Source organism: Canis aureus, chromosome 16 (assembly GCF_053574225.1).
Source record: "Canis aureus isolate CA01 chromosome 16, VMU_Caureus_v.1.0, whole genome shotgun sequence".
NCBI lineage: Eukaryota > Metazoa > Chordata > Mammalia > Carnivora > Canidae > Canis > Canis aureus.
The window spans coordinates 49226414-49245153 of NC_135626.1; the positions used below are offsets into that span (position 1 = coordinate 49226414).

The 18740-nt window shown below is 34.8% G+C and overlaps 1 protein-coding gene across 12 annotated transcripts in view; it reads right to left on the reverse strand.

The window, feature by feature from the left end:
- The window catches only part of TANC2 (tetratricopeptide repeat, ankyrin repeat and coiled-coil containing 2), a 369082-nt gene that overhangs the window by 207841 nt on the left and 142501 nt on the right, over positions 1-18740 (reverse strand). For 2 of the 12 annotated variants that reach the window (XM_077853873.1, XM_077853871.1), the window contains exon 1: positions 3370-3931. The exons of the other annotated variants lie outside the window; for them this stretch is intronic. The gene's annotated coding sequence lies outside the window, so the exon portion shown is untranslated. Of the gene's footprint in view, positions 1-3369; positions 3932-18740 lie in introns of those variants that run through there. 12 annotated transcript variants of the gene reach the window in all.

Genomic DNA, 18740 nt, shown 5'->3' on the forward strand with positions numbered 1-18740 from the left:
AAAAAAGGATCTGTTGTCAAAATAAGCTTGAGAGGTGCTAGATTAAACAGGTAAATAGGTCCCTTTATTGCAGGACTTCTCACAGCTTTAAAAATGCTAAACTATTAGTTTCTCCATTATCATTTTTCTTTATTTCTGGCTTGAAGGTTCCTTTCTCATCTCACTACCGCTTGACCCAGCTCCATACCAGCACTCATTCTTTTGAACTAAGTTTTCAGCTTTAACCAGATTTATTTTTCATCCCTGTCTGTTGATTCTCAATCTATTTCTTCAGAAATACATGCTTATTTTATTTCACGATCTTTATTTCCTAAAAATGATACCCAGACCAAGAGATCTAAGTAGTATGTTTTACATTTAGAAATCCATAGAGATAGGAAGTAGTATGTTGGGACATGCACATTAATAGGAAGAAATGTAGCATGTTTTCCTGAAAAGTGAGTTTAAGACATTTTTGGAAAATATTTTCTATGATAAAAAATGTAGAATGTACACTATTTTAAAAGAAAAAAAAAAGGAGTTTCAGGAAATTTCCACATTTGCTTTTGCTTGTTTTTAAAGATTTATCTATTTATTTTTAGAGATACAGAACAAGCAGGACAGGTAGAGGGAGAGGGAGAGAAAATCCCCTGAGCATGTGGCCGAATGGTCCAATCTCAAATCCAATCTCAGCACCCTGAGACTACAACCTGAGCTGAAACCAAGATGCTCAAACAACTATGCCACCCAGGCACCCCTCCACATTTGCTTTTGGATGCCCTTCAAGCTACATCCCGCACCCCCCTGATACACATTCAAATTCCTCTGTCTTAAAGCCACTCCCAAGGAAAAGCCCAAGAACCACTGAAGTAGGTCAATGGAGAGGAAAGTAGAGAAGAGAATTACTTAGAAAATGTTTTCTTTGTGCTAAGTCCTATACTGAATCCTTTACATATATTATCTTTCTCAATGTCTGCAATGACACTGCAAAAAGGCATTATTTCATTCATTGTATAGAAGGGAGACTTCAGAGACGTTAATATGTCCTAAGGTGCAACACTGACAAGTGGTTAAAAGGTTTTACTAGATAATGTGAAGTGATAATGAAGACATGTTTATCACAGAAATACTATGACTGTTGATTCCCATAAGAATAAAATAACTAGGAATCATTCTTTTAAAATAACTGCCAATGTGAGATTTTAAGTTTTAATGTAGATCTGGACATAAATGAAGCACCTATTTCCTTGTAAAACCTTATTAGTGGTACTCACGAATATTCACAAGTGTTCTTTGAATGACATGTTTAAGTTTCAGTCAGTAGAAATTAGGGAAGAAACTTAAGCCTTTTATATTTATAAATTTTATATATTAGTTATTTACTAGCACATTTCTTCCCAAATAAAAGCAATGCCTACTATCAATTAGGATTTTAGGCAGCTGTTATATGAATAATACTGAAAAGATGTTGGGAAGCCTGGGTGGCTCAGTAGTTGAGTCCTTTGGCTCAGGGCATGATCCTGGGTCCAGGGATTGAGTCCCATATTGGGCTCCCTGTGAGGAGCCTGCTTCTCCTTCTGCCTATGTCTCTACCTCTCTCTGTGTCTCTCATGAATAAATACATAAAATCTTTTTAAAAAATACTGAAAAGATATCAAAGGATTTCAGAAACTAAACCTGAAGATTTTGAAACTGAGGGGTTAAACTATAAATCCAAAGCATGAGGTTTAATTTTTTTTCATAGCATGCTGCCAGTTAAATCTGTAATTTTAATCTTTATATACTGAAAAAAACAGATGGCTCTTAGAGATGATATATAGATTCACCAAATTAACTTATTGCAGAATCCCTCAAAGTAGGGAGCTTCAAGGGTGTATTTTAATTTAGACAATATACAAACGAACAAATATGCTTATATACAACCTCTCTGGAATGTACCCATTGGGCAAGGCCCCAAATACAAAAACAGCACAGGATATGCCAAGAAAGATTACTTTAAAATAAATAAATATGTTATTAAAAATACTATCTTTGTTTTAAAAAAAAAGTGTTCAAGTTAATCTTTGTTATTGTTAATAGGAATTATGGTTTCAGAGATAATACAATACAAAATCTTTTGTATTTATACGTTTGTGAGGAGTCAAAAGAGTATCAACTTACAATGTACAAGTTACTAAATATACATACAATTTAAAATTCCTATTTTCTTACAAGGCAATGGTTAAGGTGTGAATATTCAATTTACTTTATTAATTACAGGCTTTCAAATAAATGTAAAATCCTTTCATTAAAGACAGATATAACAGTAAGTATAAGTGATTAGTACTTTTATTATTCTTTAATATATCAATTCTCCCTATTTAAAGGTTTCTTAAACATTGGGCAAAGTCATATGTATAGGCCAATAGGCAAAAATTTCAAAAATGGAAGAAGGAATATAAATCAAAATGAAGTAACAAGAACCAAAAATCTTTTTTCTCCCTTAATTGTGCAAATTAAAGGAACACAGTTATTTCCCTATAGTATATCTTGTCTGAACAACGTGCATTTAAGAAGAGTAATTCAGGAAGATAACTAACTGAAAGTATAAGCCCAGATGAAATGCCTTTTTCTTTTGTGAGGCAGCTGAACATTAGTTTAAATATTCTAATTTTGAAAAACCAAAGTTCCTACTTTTAGTACATTTCTAAGTTACCATGGTTAGCTGAAGAACTAAAAAGAGAAAATAATTAAGAGCCAGAAAAGAGATCCGAGTCTTATGAGAAGATTCAATCTATAAATCCAATTTACCTTAAATTGATAATTACTAAATGGTCTAAAAACACAGGAATGTTAAATAATTTACTTTTCTCAATTGGGAAAATAGACAATATAAATCAACATAACTAGCAAATTATGTCAAGTTTAAAAAAAAATTCCTTAAACTGTGCAAGAACATCCATTTGTAAGCACCCCATTAATGAAATAAGGAAGATTTGATGTATTAAGGAAGCAGGCTTAAACAATTCTAGGTTGTCATACTGTTACTTTTTTTTTTTTTTTTTAATGTATTTCACTTATAAGGATATTGCAGTAAGAAGTAGAAATCTATTCTGGAATCACAATCTAACAAAAAAAGCAACCTGTCACATTTACACTAAAAAATTAGTATCTTTCTTCACAACGAAATATTTTTTAAAATATGAAGATAAAAGATTCATATATACACAGAGTAAAAGAACACACAATTAAAAATTAAATAAATGTGCCTAATGATATTTCTTAATGGCTTCCCTAAAAACTAAGTGTCAAATTCTCTTAGGTTGCATTTCTTTTTTTTACAAATCTCAAAGTAGGCCTTAGAGTTCAGAAATCCATGTAACACACAAATACTCTACTCATCATACTCACAGGCTTTAGTTTTTCTTCCTCATTAGTCAATACTATATAGGCTTTTCTTCTGGAAACCTGAAAGGCTTCTTCTTACTCAATGGTCATGATGTTATCAGATCTGACGTCAGTAATGATCCACACTTTAATCTTCTCCAGCCAGCTCTTCACACTGCCCAGAACTTACTGTGCGTTACAGGTGATACTTCTTACAGCAGATGTTGATTAAAGTCCCAAAGCACAAGTGATGCTCCCAAAGGAGCTTAGAACCCCTAACAACATCACCTGCTTCTTTTTATATCCAGAGATGCAACATGATATTTGTTTTGAACAGCTAATGATTTCAAGAAAGATTACACAGACAAGCTCTTTTCATGAGATTGCCTGACAGAAGCTTATCCTTTCAGAATACTGCAGCAAATATAAATTTTATGATTCCCTTAGGAAAAAAAAAAGAAATATTTTTATATAATTTTTCTCTATGGCGCAGTTTAGTTTACCCTTCTGTTAGAGCAAACTGCTGGAAAAACTGGTTCTTAGGTTTCTAATGGCGCAGCATTAACATAGTGAATGATTCACGGATGTTCTTAACATTCAGGAGTATCACGGAAGGCTAGCAATGCAGCCCAGGTCCAGAGCTGATGAATGGTGCAGTGCTGCTGTTGTCATAGCAACCGAGAGGAAAAAAAGCAGCGCCATATAAGGAACAGTGACATGGATTCTGGGAACAATTTATATTAAAAAGCTGTAAGCTCTTCATGCCTTAAAGCTATAAATTCCTCTCTTACTAATTCCTCCTCAGATTTTTCTGTTCTGAATTCCTAAACCAGACGTGTGTAAATAAATATTGCAAAATACAGTAACTAAGTAAATTAACAACAACAAAAAAAAACCACACACACAAATACTGAGGTAACTAAAAAGATTAATAACACTTTAGCAAGCTAAGACATACTTGTGGTAGCTTCATAATTTATTGGGTTAAATGGTAAAATTAGACAGTGACAAGTAAAGAACTGTCTAGAATGTGATAGCAGAAAATTTATTTTTAAACGCTTAGAGATATTAAAAACCAGACTAAATGCCTTTTATTCAGATGGTAGCTTCAGATACACCAAACCTAGAAAACCATCAATTGACTAATATAGTAAAAATGATATTAATTTCAAAGATAGGCAAACTACCTGCTGTATTCCTTCTAGAAGCAGAAAGATTCAAAATACATTAACTTCCCTGAAAATGCCCATAGCCTTTACTTAGGATCAAGGAAATTCCTTGTGTCAATCACTGGTGAGACAGGGTTACTCTCCCACCTCATGCTTCTGAAGGCCTTTCTTTCCCTACTGGCCGTAGAGAACCTTTCTCATGTCAGTTTGTCCTGTGAGAATCCAGGAATCCAGAAGAAGCCCTACCCTTCTTGTAGACAGCAAGACAGTGTCAAAAAAGAATCATGGGAGAAGAGAAAACTAGGAAAAGTGTCAATGCATGAATTGAGCAGTGGTTATGGTACTCTCCTTGCGGTACTCTAGATGTAGCTCTGAGCCAAGTTTCATTAGGCTTGCTGGAAGCATGATCCACTGGTGCTATCTATTTAGATAAGGCAATTCTACATGAAATCATCTGTGTCATATCGATGTATGCTTCCTTCCTAGCACAGCGTATTTAATGAAATGTTAAGATACAAATAAAGCAAAAACAATTAGGTAAATCATTTATTGCAATATTCTCTTATGTGGGTAGCACTGGGACTATTATAATAATTCTGGTATAGGGCAGCCCCGGTGGTGCAGCGGTTTAGCGCCGCCTGCAGCCCAGGGTGTGATCCTGGAGACCCAGGATCGAGTCCCGCATCGGGCTCCTTGCATGGAGCCTGCTTCTCCCTCTGCCTGTGTCTCTGCCTCTCTCTCTGTGTGTGTCTCTCATGAATAAATAAATAAAATCTTAAAAAAAAATTCTGGTATAATTATATATTTGTTAGGTATGGATTTATGATACTTTAATCTTCATAAATGACAACCTCAGTACAATGTGAATGAAAAGGACTGCAATTTAATAGAAAGGACACACCCTTGACTTGTCTTCGGATTGTAGTTGTAATAATGGCTTAGTTGATTATGAGACATAACCCTAGTAAGTCACTTAATTCCAATCCTCGGGGATCCCTGGGTGGCTCAGCAGTTTGGTGCCTGGAGCCTGCTTCTCCCTCCTCCTGTGTCTCTGCCTGTCTCTCTATCATAAATAAATAAATTTAAAAAAAAATAATTCCAATCCTCAAACTCATCAGCAGTAAAGTCTGAGTAATAACATATCTTCTACTTCTTCCTAAAGCAACTGTAGAAATAAAATAATGTAAAGTCTTGAAATTCTAAAAATCTGTTATCTTATTTAAAAATATCTAATTAAGCAAAACAGTGAAGACAAAAAGGGAAAATAGATTTCCACAGAAGTCAACAGACAGAAAATGGCCCCTAAGAAAAAATATATTTCAGGCTAGTTTTTTATGTTTGATTGAATGTATGGTCTCATTGCAATGCACGTATTTGTTGCAAGGAGCCATTTCATTTTAAGATTACTGTAAACAGAGATGCTATGGACTAATGTTAACAGATTACTTAAGATAATTATGTTAAAGTAATTAATATTCCACTACCCCAATACGATTTATTCATGTCTTTAGAAAATTATAACTTGGAAATAAAGAAGAATAAGCAATTTTGATAGAATGGTAACACTAAACAACGTGCAAAGTAAGAAATTCTTTCAAATTACTTTCAACTAGTTTTTATCTCACATAACAGAAAACTGTAGGACAAACTTAAAAATAAGCATTTATCTTAGATTTTAAAATTCCACAGACAGTATATCTCAAATTCTGTTTCCTTGATAACCTCTCTAGTAGTTTTAAAATCAAATATTGTCTTGCCCAATGGTTATTTTTGAGGCAAATTCTCTTTAGTTGTTACTTTTAGACTACCAAGAACTCAATACCTTTAGAAAAAAGAGGGCAAGTCCATGTCTGTCCCAAATCAAGCTGAGCTGATACACATTAAAAGGATTCCAAAATAATTTTGTAAAAAAAAAAAGTGAAATTTGAGAAATAATCATTTTTCCACCGACATTCATTTTATCATTGTTTATGCCTCTAAAGGAGCTGATTGGGAAGTGGACATGGTTGAGATACTTTAAGAAACAAAATACGTAGGTTTCATTTTGCTTTTATAAAAGTGGGTTTCATTTAAAGGGAGAGAGAGATTTAAGGTGCTACTTGGCTATTAATCTTTAATTTCCCTTTTACTTAATTTAGGTAAACCATTCTAAAACTTATAAAGAGTTTTATATTATTTGTATTCTTTTTTAAATCTTCCCTCTTTATAAGCTTCCTCTAAGGAGTAAATATCAGCGCTAAATTCTGCAGCATTTAAAGGCAGGGTAATACTTATGAAGAGGTGAGTATATGAAATCCTCTTTCTCACAGAAGTAAGAAATAGCCATCCTACTTGTTATAGCAATTCAGGTTTTGGTCAGATTTCTTTCTTTTTTTTCAGGTAGGTTCCACGCCCTGCATGGAGCTTAACACAGGGCTTGAACTCATGACCCTGAAGTCAAGACCTGAGTTGAGATCAAGAGTTGGATTGCTTAACCAACTGCGTCACTTAGGCACCCTTTCCAATCACTGGCCAGATTTCTAATTTCCTTTCCTAGGAACGACTACTGCTTCAGATTAGAACTACAATTTGCAACAGCAGAGTGGTGACTAAGCAAAGAGTAAGAAATATATTCCTAAACACCATATAATGTGGTCTCTACACATAAGATAACTATTCATCTGGTGGGTAATAAAAGAGTAAGATAAACTGGCAGGTTGGACATATCAAGAAGCAGCATTTGTTTAATGGATGCCATGAATGGTATTTAAAAGATATCTGAGAATTACTTTCATTATATACAGCTTTTACTTGATATGTTGACTCTATTACCTAACCCCTGAGTAAAATTTCCCAAATGTGTGATGCTACTTCTAAATTATAATCTCAACATTTGAAAAATATCATTTCATGGCAGGTAGCTCTTTCAGAATTTTTTTATTGATTAATAGAACATAAAAGAGCATACTGAGCTATAGACATACATATCAAACCTCTGTCCTCTCACTTTACTTAATTCAGTGAGTGAACTTGTGAAATTCACTAAATGATATAGATATATTTATATGTAATTTTTAAATTTAATCATTTTAGAAGCCAGAAATATTGACATTAAGCAGAAAGGAAGGAAAACACAGATGTTGAATCAACTCTGATATATATCAGAACACTGTTCATTATGTCATCTAAACAAAACAAAACCATTCATACACATAGACAATTCCAAAATGGTCATATTTCTTATTTTTAATGTAGCCAGTGACATGAAAGAAAAAATGACAATAAGATGATATATTTATAATAAAAAAAAATGTCCTTTGGAACATTCTGCCCTCTGCTGTTTAAAATGTTCATCAGAGAGGGAGTACTTTGTCAAGCCATATGTTTATTGCTTTTGTGGGCTAAATCCATCAATTTGGGCACATAATTTTCTATAATGAGAAAAAAACATGGTTGAGTATTATAAGTTCTGTTATTATAATGGCAACATATATTCTGGGCTGAGCCTTCTATTATCCCATACTATAATTTACTTCCTGTTTGGAGAGTCACTAAGAGCATTGAGTCACTAAGAGCATGGATATTTACCTTTTGCCTTTTACAGTGCTTTGTGACTGAGAAGTATGACTGATGACCAATACTATTCAGTATTTACATTCAGCATTTGACAGTTTTTGAACTGCTTACATTCCACAGCAGGTAGGCAGATAAGCAAGTAAGAAGAAAGGGTCAATTAAGCATAAACTTAAGACTTTCTAGGAACTGTGGCATAAAACTGTGGTGAGGGATCCCTGGGTGGCGCAGCGGTTTGGCGCCTGCCTTTGGCCCAGGGTGCGATCCTGGAGACCCGGGATCGAATCCCACATCGGGCTCCCGGTGCATGGAGCCTGCTTCTCCCTCTGCCTATGTCTCTGCCTCTCTCTCTCTCTCTGTGACTATCATAAATAAATAAAAAAATTTTAAAAAAAATAAATAAATAAAACTGTGGTGAGTTTTCTGGGGAAGATAACAGAAGGTATGGACAATAATTTTTTTTTCCTGTAACGTCTATGGTATTTGCCACATTTAAAAGTGATATCTGGGACACCTGGCTGGCTCAGCTAGAGTGTGCAACTCTTGATCTCAGGGTTGTGAGTTTGAGCCCCACGTTGGGTGTAGAGTATAGAGATTACTTAAAAATAAAATTTAAAAAAAAAAAATGAAAGTGATACACAACTTTTAGAACCACCACATACCAGCTAAAAAGGATACCAGAGATTATTAAACCAAGTGATTGCCAACCTTTCCACCCTATTAGGATTCCTTTTATTATTTTCTCCATTTATACAGACTTAACATTTTTTTTTTTTTTTTGAAATCAGACTTAACATTTTGAAAGATTTTATGTATCAAAAATTTTATTTATTAAACAAAGAGACAATAACCATTAACTGAAGTTTCAAATAAATACGAACTGATCACAATAACGTGCTATCATTTCATCCAAAGCAAAGTAAGCTAGCCCATGTAATTTTATGATAAGTAAACATGTATTTTCTTTGAGGCTTTTTTAAATATTGAGGATTATATGCAGAATATGATACTGAATGTTACAGAGCTCAATGGTGGTAAGGATAATGATATTTAAAAAGTAAGTAATTGGGGTGCCTTGGTGGTTCAGTCAGTCACATATCCAACTCTTGATTTCAGCTCAGGTCATGATCTCAGGGTCCTGGGATGAGGCCCCACCTTAGGCTCCACACTGAGTGGGGACTCTGCTTGGGATTCTCTCTCTCTCTCCCTCCCCCTCTTCTTCTGCCCCTCCCCATACTGTGCTAAATAAAAAAATAAAATCTTTCAAAATAAATAAAAAGTAACTGTCAATGCATACTGACATCTTATAACAGTAAGGGCTAGGCACACAGAGAAACTACAAACATTTCTGTATTCTTCTCAGCCCTACGGCATTATTATAATTACTGTACATATGAGGAAATAAAAGTTCAAAAAGTGTTCATCTATTCAGGTATACAATTTACAAATGAATGAGCATGGAATTTTACCTGACTCTTTGTCCAAGAGAACCTGGCTCTTGACCAGTATGGCACTATCAGTTCTTTAGGGCCTAGAGTTCTGAGTGTTAATTCTGCCATTTTATAGATACATCTATACCTCTATTCCATAAAAATCTGTCGAAAACATTACCTTACAGTGTGCTGTCCTTGTTAAACATCTTTCCTGATGTTGGCCACCTGCCCTCCTAGAACTCTGCCTGTCATCTGCTCCTAGATTCCCTTCCCTTGGATTAACAGGCTCCATCCCCTTCCTGTGACACACAATTATTTATTGCTGATCACCCTAGTATTTAGGGTCTGATAGGTCTTCACTTAGTGATTGCTACCAGACTGCATCTTACTGAATTGCTTCCTCCACCCCAGATCTTAGGCATCCCTGGTGTGACCCTCCTGTGGGCCACCACTCTAACAGGAATGCTGGATAAAGTCAAATTTTCACTTCATATTTTAGGCAACAGATTTCTTTAAAAAAAAATGCAGAGAAAAGAAGCTATGAGCCAATGATTGGTAATTTCGTTCTAAGAGGAAATATAGTTTAAGGGTACAGATTAAAAATTAATAAGTAATTTATACAATCACAAATGCATGGAAAAATATAAATAAATAAATATGGACATACCAGAAATTTTCTGATAAAGACAGATTTGTGTCCAAAAAAGAAACATACAAAGAGACAAGGACATAATCAAAGATGAAGAGTGGAAAACCCTCTAATTATATTGTCAAGGAAGAACAGAGCCCAAGCTAAGAAGAGCTATGTTGCTAAAACAGCATAAAGGATTGTTTGGATATTGTTAGAATAAAAAGATGGACAAGGAAAGGCCAGATCCAGTGCATGAGAAAGAGAACAAAAGAAATGATTCTGTTCCACTTATGAATCAGCTGCTATTAGCTAAACTATATGTTCTTGACATACATATTATTCAACCCATACAATACCCTGTGAGGCAGAATTTAAAAAAATAGTAATAATACAGATAAGCAAACTTACTAAGAGTAAATAAGTGACTTGACCAAGTCATACAGCTAATAGGTGGCAGAGTCAGGGCTTGAATTCAAGTATAACTGACTCCAAAGTTTGCCATGTTTAACAACATCCTACCTCCACCCATAGAACAATTAATTACTCAACCCTCAATTTCCTTTAATCTTCCCCATCAAGGAAAATATATCTAAACCAGAAAGGGTAGAATAAATATTGTTAAGAATTACTGAAGTTGTAAGTTATGACTTATGAAGATAAGTTATAAAAAAACATATACTCAAAATCCAGGCCCACACAATTGACATATGAGTTCTAAAAGACCATGAGAATAGGAATATTCTAAAAGAACATGAGAATAGGAACATAAAAATACTAATAGCAGTCTTTGCAAAACCATACAGAAAACTAGGAGGGCTATAGGACTAGACAGTGGCAAAATATGGATATGAGACAGTTTCTATAAAATCTTTACAAAGGGAGAAACACTAAGAGACAGTAAGGGATCAAAAGGAAAAGTAATTTCAAAATAACCTCATGTCCATTTTGATACAGAACATGAGGGAAAAACACAGATGTAGTGCCATCTTGATATTGGACAGGTCTTAAATGAAGTTCTGTAAGCTAAAGAAAAGCCAATCTGATAGTAGCTTTCCAGGACATAAAGGACTGCCATGGGAAAGAGGAGGTTCATTTATGTCACACAGCTTAACAGGCAGTACTAGGACTAACGGATGGGAGCAACAGAGGAGATTTCCATCCATGTAAATTAGAATACTGATAGTTAAAACTATTCAACAAAGGAATAGGCTATGCTACAAAGTCGAAAGTTTATCCTCATTGAAAGTTTTCACCCAGAAGCTGTTGACTATCCACTTACATTGCTCTGAAAACTAAACTTACTCCTATTATGCATAGGGAACACAATAAACGGTACTACAGTAAAAATTATGGTGACAGGTGGTAGCTACAGTTGTGATGAGCACAGTATAATGTAGACTTGTCAAACCGCTATGTTATATACCTGAAACTAATATAATATTAGTCAACTATATTTTAATTTAAAAAATCGACTATAATTAGAACATTCTGATAATTAAACACATCAAAAATAATATGAATTGCCAAAATTTTATAATAGAAAAATATTATTAAATATTTATTAGAAAAAATAACATTCTGTATCTGCAATTTACAAATGAAGGCAAATATAGAAGTAGAAATATGTTACTATTACCTTTGGATGGATGATTTCAAAAGGGCTACTCCTTTTTTTTTCTTTTTTTTAAGATTTTATTTATTCATGATAGACATAGAGAGAGAGAGACAGACATAGAGACATAGGCAGAGGGAGAAGCAGGCTCCATGCCGGGAGCCCGACGTAGGACTCGATCTTGGGACTCCAGGATCGCGCCCTGGGCCAAAGGCAGGCGCCAAACTGCTGAGCCACCCAGGGATCCCCCTCAAAAGGGCTACTCTTAAAGAAATTCATTTCAGCATTACATTACCACTACCCTAATAATAAATCATTATAAAATAATTGCTAAAAATAATCTGTACTGTGATAGTTTAAAAGTTACTTGAATTATAAAGTAAAATCATCTACAAAACTATATTTGTGCTAATTAGATTGGTAACAATTACATCAACTTTTAAACTATGAAATACTTCCAATCACCAATAGAAACCAATTATTAATCCCTAAGTACCAGAGCAGCTGTAAGTACATTAAGAATATAAAAGATTATCACTTATTAGTTAACACCACTCACATCACTGAGAAGATCTACAAGAAATATGAAAAGACTTTAAATTTAAATAGACTAAGTCACCACTGATATATTCATAACAGCTCATAAAGACTCACTGATTGGTTTTTTTTCCTGAATACCATTCTGATTAGATGTGTTATTCTTTGGGCCAGGGGAGGGGGAGTGATGGTGTCATTCATTCATTAACAGAGTAGAAAGAATGAAACTATTAAGTTCAAGAGCAAAGTGAAGCAGACACTATAAGCTGGTTTACTCAGCCTCTTCCAATTTGTGTTCCTATACTACCATGGCTAGAAAGCCAAAAATCTAGATTTCTCAGATTCCCTTGAGTTAAGGTACAGATATATAGCCTAGGATTTTACCATTAGGATAGACCTACCCTCTCATGCCTTCTTTTTCTTTTCTTTTCTTTTTTAAAGATTTTATTTATTTATTCATGAGAGACACAGAGAGAGAGGCAGAGACACAGGCAGAGAGGGAGAAGCAGGCTCCATGCAGGAAGCCTGATGTAGGACTTGATCCCAGGATGCCGGGATCATGACCTGAGCCAAAGGCAGATGTTCAACTGCTGCTGAGCCACCCAGGCATCCCACCTCCCATGCCTTCAATGACAAAGAAAGAGAATGCTGTATGTGGAGAGATTACCTCTCTGGAAATCCCTAAGGTCAAGGCACCTGAGTCCTTGGAGGCAACAGAGATAAAGAAGGCAGTGGTGTTCCTTCAGGTATGCAGGGTGGTAGGAGTTTCTGGTTGCATTGTTCAGGCCCTCTTGGAGATTCTGAAAGCTATCATAACCCTTCACTACATGTGTTTCTGTTTAGATAACTGTTTTCTATGATTGAGATCCTAACAAAAAACAACTACTAAGAAAAAGAAACTAGAGGGTCAGCTCATTAGCTTACCAGTTAAATTGTACATCAAAGAACACATAATAGGAATTTTTTATACAGATGAGGCCTACTAATAACCATTTCACAGGAAAATTATAGAAAAACCTTCCTGAGAATTATCCTCATTTGTAGCATATGCTATAATTTTCCTAGGAAGATTCTATTTTCCTCTAGAAAATATTAGTCCTCAAATGAAAAAGAAATACATTGTAGGAGGTAACAATCATTTCAAGAGCTACAAGGAAATGGGAAACAAAGGAGAAGAAAAAGCTCTATTGAAAAGTACCATCACTATTTCTTATAATCTTACACAGACATGGCTAAGTCAATTTGGCCTCTGAAATGTGAGTATCTGGGTCCAGGTATTCCCTTACTCTGCTGAGAGATACCAAAGTAGCATATAAAAAGAACATCCTGGTAAATTCCACAACCAGGTCAACAGATGTGATTTCTTTTTTTTTTTTTTTTTTTAACGGATGTGATTTCTAAGTCCATGTCATTAAGTTCAAACTAGAAGGAGATGAAGAACTGTAATGGTAAAAAAACAGAGTTGTGAAAGCTGACAAACGAGTCTGTGATTAAAGGAGAGAACAGAAAAACTATAATGGTTTGGGTACACGGTGTAGGAGCAAAATGCTACATCTCCAGTAGGTCACCTAAGATATATTAGAGTCTAGTTCAGCTTTTCATGTTCATAGTAACAACTCTTAATCATCAAGAAAAGGTTAAATTCAGCATTTAACTAAACACATTTTTAAAAGAAACTCTTCGAAAATGTTTTGTTTTGTTCTGGTTTTTTGGGATTTTTTAGTGAAAAAGCCTGAAGAGACAACTCTTAATATAAGAATAAAACATCTGAAGTAACTCCTCAGGGCAGTGTTTCTCAAACTTTAGTGAACAAAACAGACTGTGAAAAATAGAGATCCTTGAGCTCCAGATTTAACAACACAGAATCTGTGAAAGTGTGGCTGATTAGGTAAATTTGGATACTCAGGAATTTGTATTTTTCAAAAAAGTCCTCCTGGTATTTCTAATGCAAGGGGTCTAGGGAACCACACAGTGAGAAACACTGTCCGTAAGCATTTTACATATGTAAAGGTTTTACTATATATAGTATTATAGTCACAAATTTGATCTTTCTCTTTTTTTCTGTGTGTGTGTATGTGTGTGTGTATGTGTGGGTATTGGAGAAGGTATATAAAATTAGAAGAGAAGTATCAATTATTCAATGTCTATCTATATGCCAGGCTGTGTGTATAGGTATCTTACTTAATTTTAACAGCAACTGTGTGAAGGAAAGTTACCATGTTTTCGTATCAGAAGAAAGCAAAGAAAGCATAAATTAACTAACATACTTTGTACAACACAACCAGAAAGAGGCAATGCTGGGATTCAGCTTAGTTTAGGAGCAAAGCCGATTTATTTCCATTATACTTGTGGTTCTTATATGTGAGGAATGGATGAAGAGTTTCTAAAGGTAGACCTCTGGGCTCTTCGCACTTGTTTCAATTCTACAAAACCACCACTGCGTGTGCATTCCAACATACCACTCTTCCAAGTGTCAAATTCATTTTCTTTTCTTTTTCTTTTTTTTTTTTTTTTAAGATTTCATTTATTCACTCTAGAGATGGATAGAGAGAGAGAACAGGAGCAGGGGGAGGAGCAGAAGAAGAGGGACAAGCAGGTTCTGTGCTCAGCACAGAGTCCGATGCAGGGCTCTACTCCATGACCCTGAGATCACAACCCATGCTGAAACCAAGAGTCAAATGCTTAACCCACTAAGCCCTCTAGGCACTCCTCATTTGCTTTTTCTATAATAAGGTTTAAGTTTTGTGTGTGAGAAAGTCTCCATAAATAAATCATCTAACCTGATAGAAACAACACCATTTCATAAGAAAAATGTAAATAATTTGTTATTTTGGCCCCTTCTCCATTAAGGAACACTGTGGTATTTGCAAACTTTCCATACTAGTGGTTGAAAAAAGGGTAGGAAGACAGGACTACTATATTTCAATAAAATATATACAACAATACTACAGCTGCTATAAATAATCTTACTATAAATACAATACTATAAATAATAGTTCCACTCTATATGAGTGACTTCCATTCAATTATGAAAATACTTAGTAGAATAAAATTATTTTCTTACATACAAATTCTTAGGTTATGTTCTTACAAAATCTAAAAAGAGACTTAATTATATTGCAAATCCAGCATGTGTAAATATCACAAAGGATTCTTTATTTGATAATACATGTTGACTTTTAGTTGTTCAAAATATGCATACTGACAAGGACTCTCTCCTAGACTAAACTTTACTTTATCAAGGCTCTTCTGAGCTCCTTTCTACTGACTAGATCAGCATCAGCAAGGATCCCGGTAAGTCCATTTAGTAAGAATCCTTCCATCCACCTCTGATCACCCTGGCCTATCTAGCAAGAGTCCTGTTAAACTGGTTTTAGCAAAAATCCCCCTATCCTTGATGTCTTCCTCCTAGGAATTTTCCATCCACCTTGCTGCCCACCTTACCTTGATCCTTGGCTTATAAGTCCTTAGCTTTCTTTACTATATTTAGCATTGAGCCCAGGTCTGCACTAAGGTCTCTTTTCTCCATTGCAATAGTTTCTGAATATTAACTACTGGGCAGCTCTGATTTTTACAATACTGACTAAGGACAACTGAAATTATCTAAATTGAATTAAGTAACAACCCCTTAACATTCTCTACTTTTGGTCTGGAAGACTACAGGGACAGTAACGGAAGTAAGGGCCCTCTTTTCTCTACTCCTGCCACTGAGTAAACCTTGGAATTTTAAACAGCATAATCTTTAACCCATAAAACTAGAGAATTTGAATTAGAAACAGTAATGAGGTCCAGACCTAGTTTAATTAGTACTATCATTCCAAAGAGCTTAAAAGTCTTCATATACATTTTCTCATTTAACCTTAAAAAAAAACAGATTCTGGAGCTCCAGACTTAATGAGACAGAATCTCCGACGTGAAGTTGATTAGGTAAACCTGGATACTTAGGGATATGCATTTTTGAAAGAACTTCTAGTATTTCTAATGTGAGTGGTCTAGGGACCACACAGTAATATATTTGGTAAGATACTTTATCCATATGGAAATTAAAATAGAAATATTTAACATTAGCAATGATGGAGCTTAGACTATCATACATATCTACTATATTTTTTAATCTAATAAAATTCACTAATAGATCTTGAATTCTAATATTTTTCCTAAAATTGCAGTATTTACTCATGCTACAGAATCATGAGTACACTGCAATAAATCAGCTACAAAGACTAACATAATCTCTGTGGTCTTATATTTTTAAATTGGCTTTTCAATAATTTTATCAACACTGTGTTTCTATTTTATCCAAGATAATAAATGAGAAGAAAAGTAACATTTATTCAATGTATTATATTGTAAGTTTAAGAAATCTTATTCAATCTTCACAGGAACCCTGAATTTTTTTCTTTTTTTTTTTTTTTTAAGATTTTATTTATTTATTCATGATAGTCACAGAGAGAGAGAGGCAGAGACACAGGCAGAGGGAGAAGCAGGCTCCATGCACCGGGAGCCCGACGTGGGATTCGATCCTGGGTCTCCAGGATCGCGCCCTGGGCCAAAGGGAGGCGCCAAACCGCTGCGCCACCCAGGGATCCCGTCCTGAATTTTTTTCTAACAATAAAATTCACTAAAGTATATCTTGAATTCGAGTGCTTCCAAAAACCGCAAGTAAATTATCATGTGAAAAATGTATCATAAGTACACTAAAATATATCAGAATATGTAGGCTAATATTACATAAGGCTGTTTTTTTTTAAAGATTTTTTTTTATTTATTCATGAGAGACCGAGAGAGAAAGAGAGGCAGAGACACAGGCAGAAGGAGAAGCAGGCTCCATGCAGGGAGCCCGACGCGGGACTAATTCCCGGGTCTCCAGGATCAGGCTCTGGGCCGAAGGCAGCGCCAATCCGCCGAGCCACCCGGGCTGCCCCATAAGGCTGTTTTTAATGTCAAAATAGCTTTATTTTTATTTTTTATTTTTTTTTAAATTTTATTTATTATTTATGATAGTCACACAGAGAGAGAGAGAGAGGCAGAGACATAGGCAGAGGGAGAAGCAGGGTCTCCAGGATCGTGCCCTGGGCCAAAGGCAGGCACCAAACCGCTGCGCCACCCAGGGATCCCTCAAAATAGCTTTAAATCTTTTCCCCAGGATGTCTCATAAACAAGTCAATGATTCCCTTTTAGCAGGGAAGAAAGGGAAAATCTCCCTTTTTATCCATGATGAAAATAATATTTTGGCCATAGTTAGCATCTAAAGTAACTAGGCTGCAGTATGATCAGATGAGATATTATGACTTATTTACCATCTAAATTGTACTACCACATAGTCTTTCCAATCTATGTAGCAAATACTTTTTAAATCAGGTCAAAAAAATTTCCCAAACTAGATAATAATCCTTTGAATATCAGTACTTGAGGGTTACTCTTCTGAAAAGAAAAAGGGCTTACCTACAGTAATTAAACAAATTTCTTGAAGATCACCTTCCAAAAGCTCAGAACTCATACTTAACATAGCTGATAGAAAGTCATTCAAATTTCTTTTAGTATTATAATAAATGTGGCTAACATTTATTGACTACTTATTCTTTGTCAGACACTGTCTTATGAGCTTTATATGTGCCAAATCATCCAATGCTTGTAATAGTCCTATTAACCTTATTTTAGAAGACTTCCAGCAAATTTGCCTAAGTTTACACAGTTAAGAAATGGCAGTCCAGGCCCATTTTGTTCTACTGCCTCGTGAGATTTTAGATTTTATGTGTGGTAAAAAAATATAAACATCATAAAAAAGTACACAACAAAATTTATGTCATCCCTCTCCCAAGTTAGTGAGTTAGAGTTATTCTATCTTCACATCACCATCATATATATGCATCTGTGTATGTTTGTGTGTCATACAAATGGATTACTATTAGTGATAAATATTTAGATTTTAGTTTTTTAGTATACATATATATACATATACACATACATACATGTTTCAAACTTGTTCAAATTAATTTTTAAAATAAACTGTGCAATAAAATTTCTGTCAAGGAGTATGTGTGTTACAATTTTTAAAAAAGATTTTATTTGAGAGATAGAGTGTGTGTGCACCCAACCTGAGCTAAAATTAAGAGAGGCTTAACCAACTGAGCCACCTACACACCCCTGTGTATTACAATTTTGATACATACTATCAAACTGCCCTACAAAAAGGCTGCAATGATTTAATAACCCTACCAAAATTGCAAATACTCATGATCTTTTACTAACTTTATAGTGTATATAATAGGCAAAACAGTATTAGCTCAATAAGGTTGAATGAACTATTGGCACTCTCAATTATCTATACTTTAAGAAGGATGCTTAAGGGGTTTTAGGATATTACGAACAAGAACATCTTGGAAAGCACTAAACAAGAATCTAGAGAACTGGGGCGATACGATCACCAGTGTAACAGGAGCCAATAGTGTCTCTGCGTA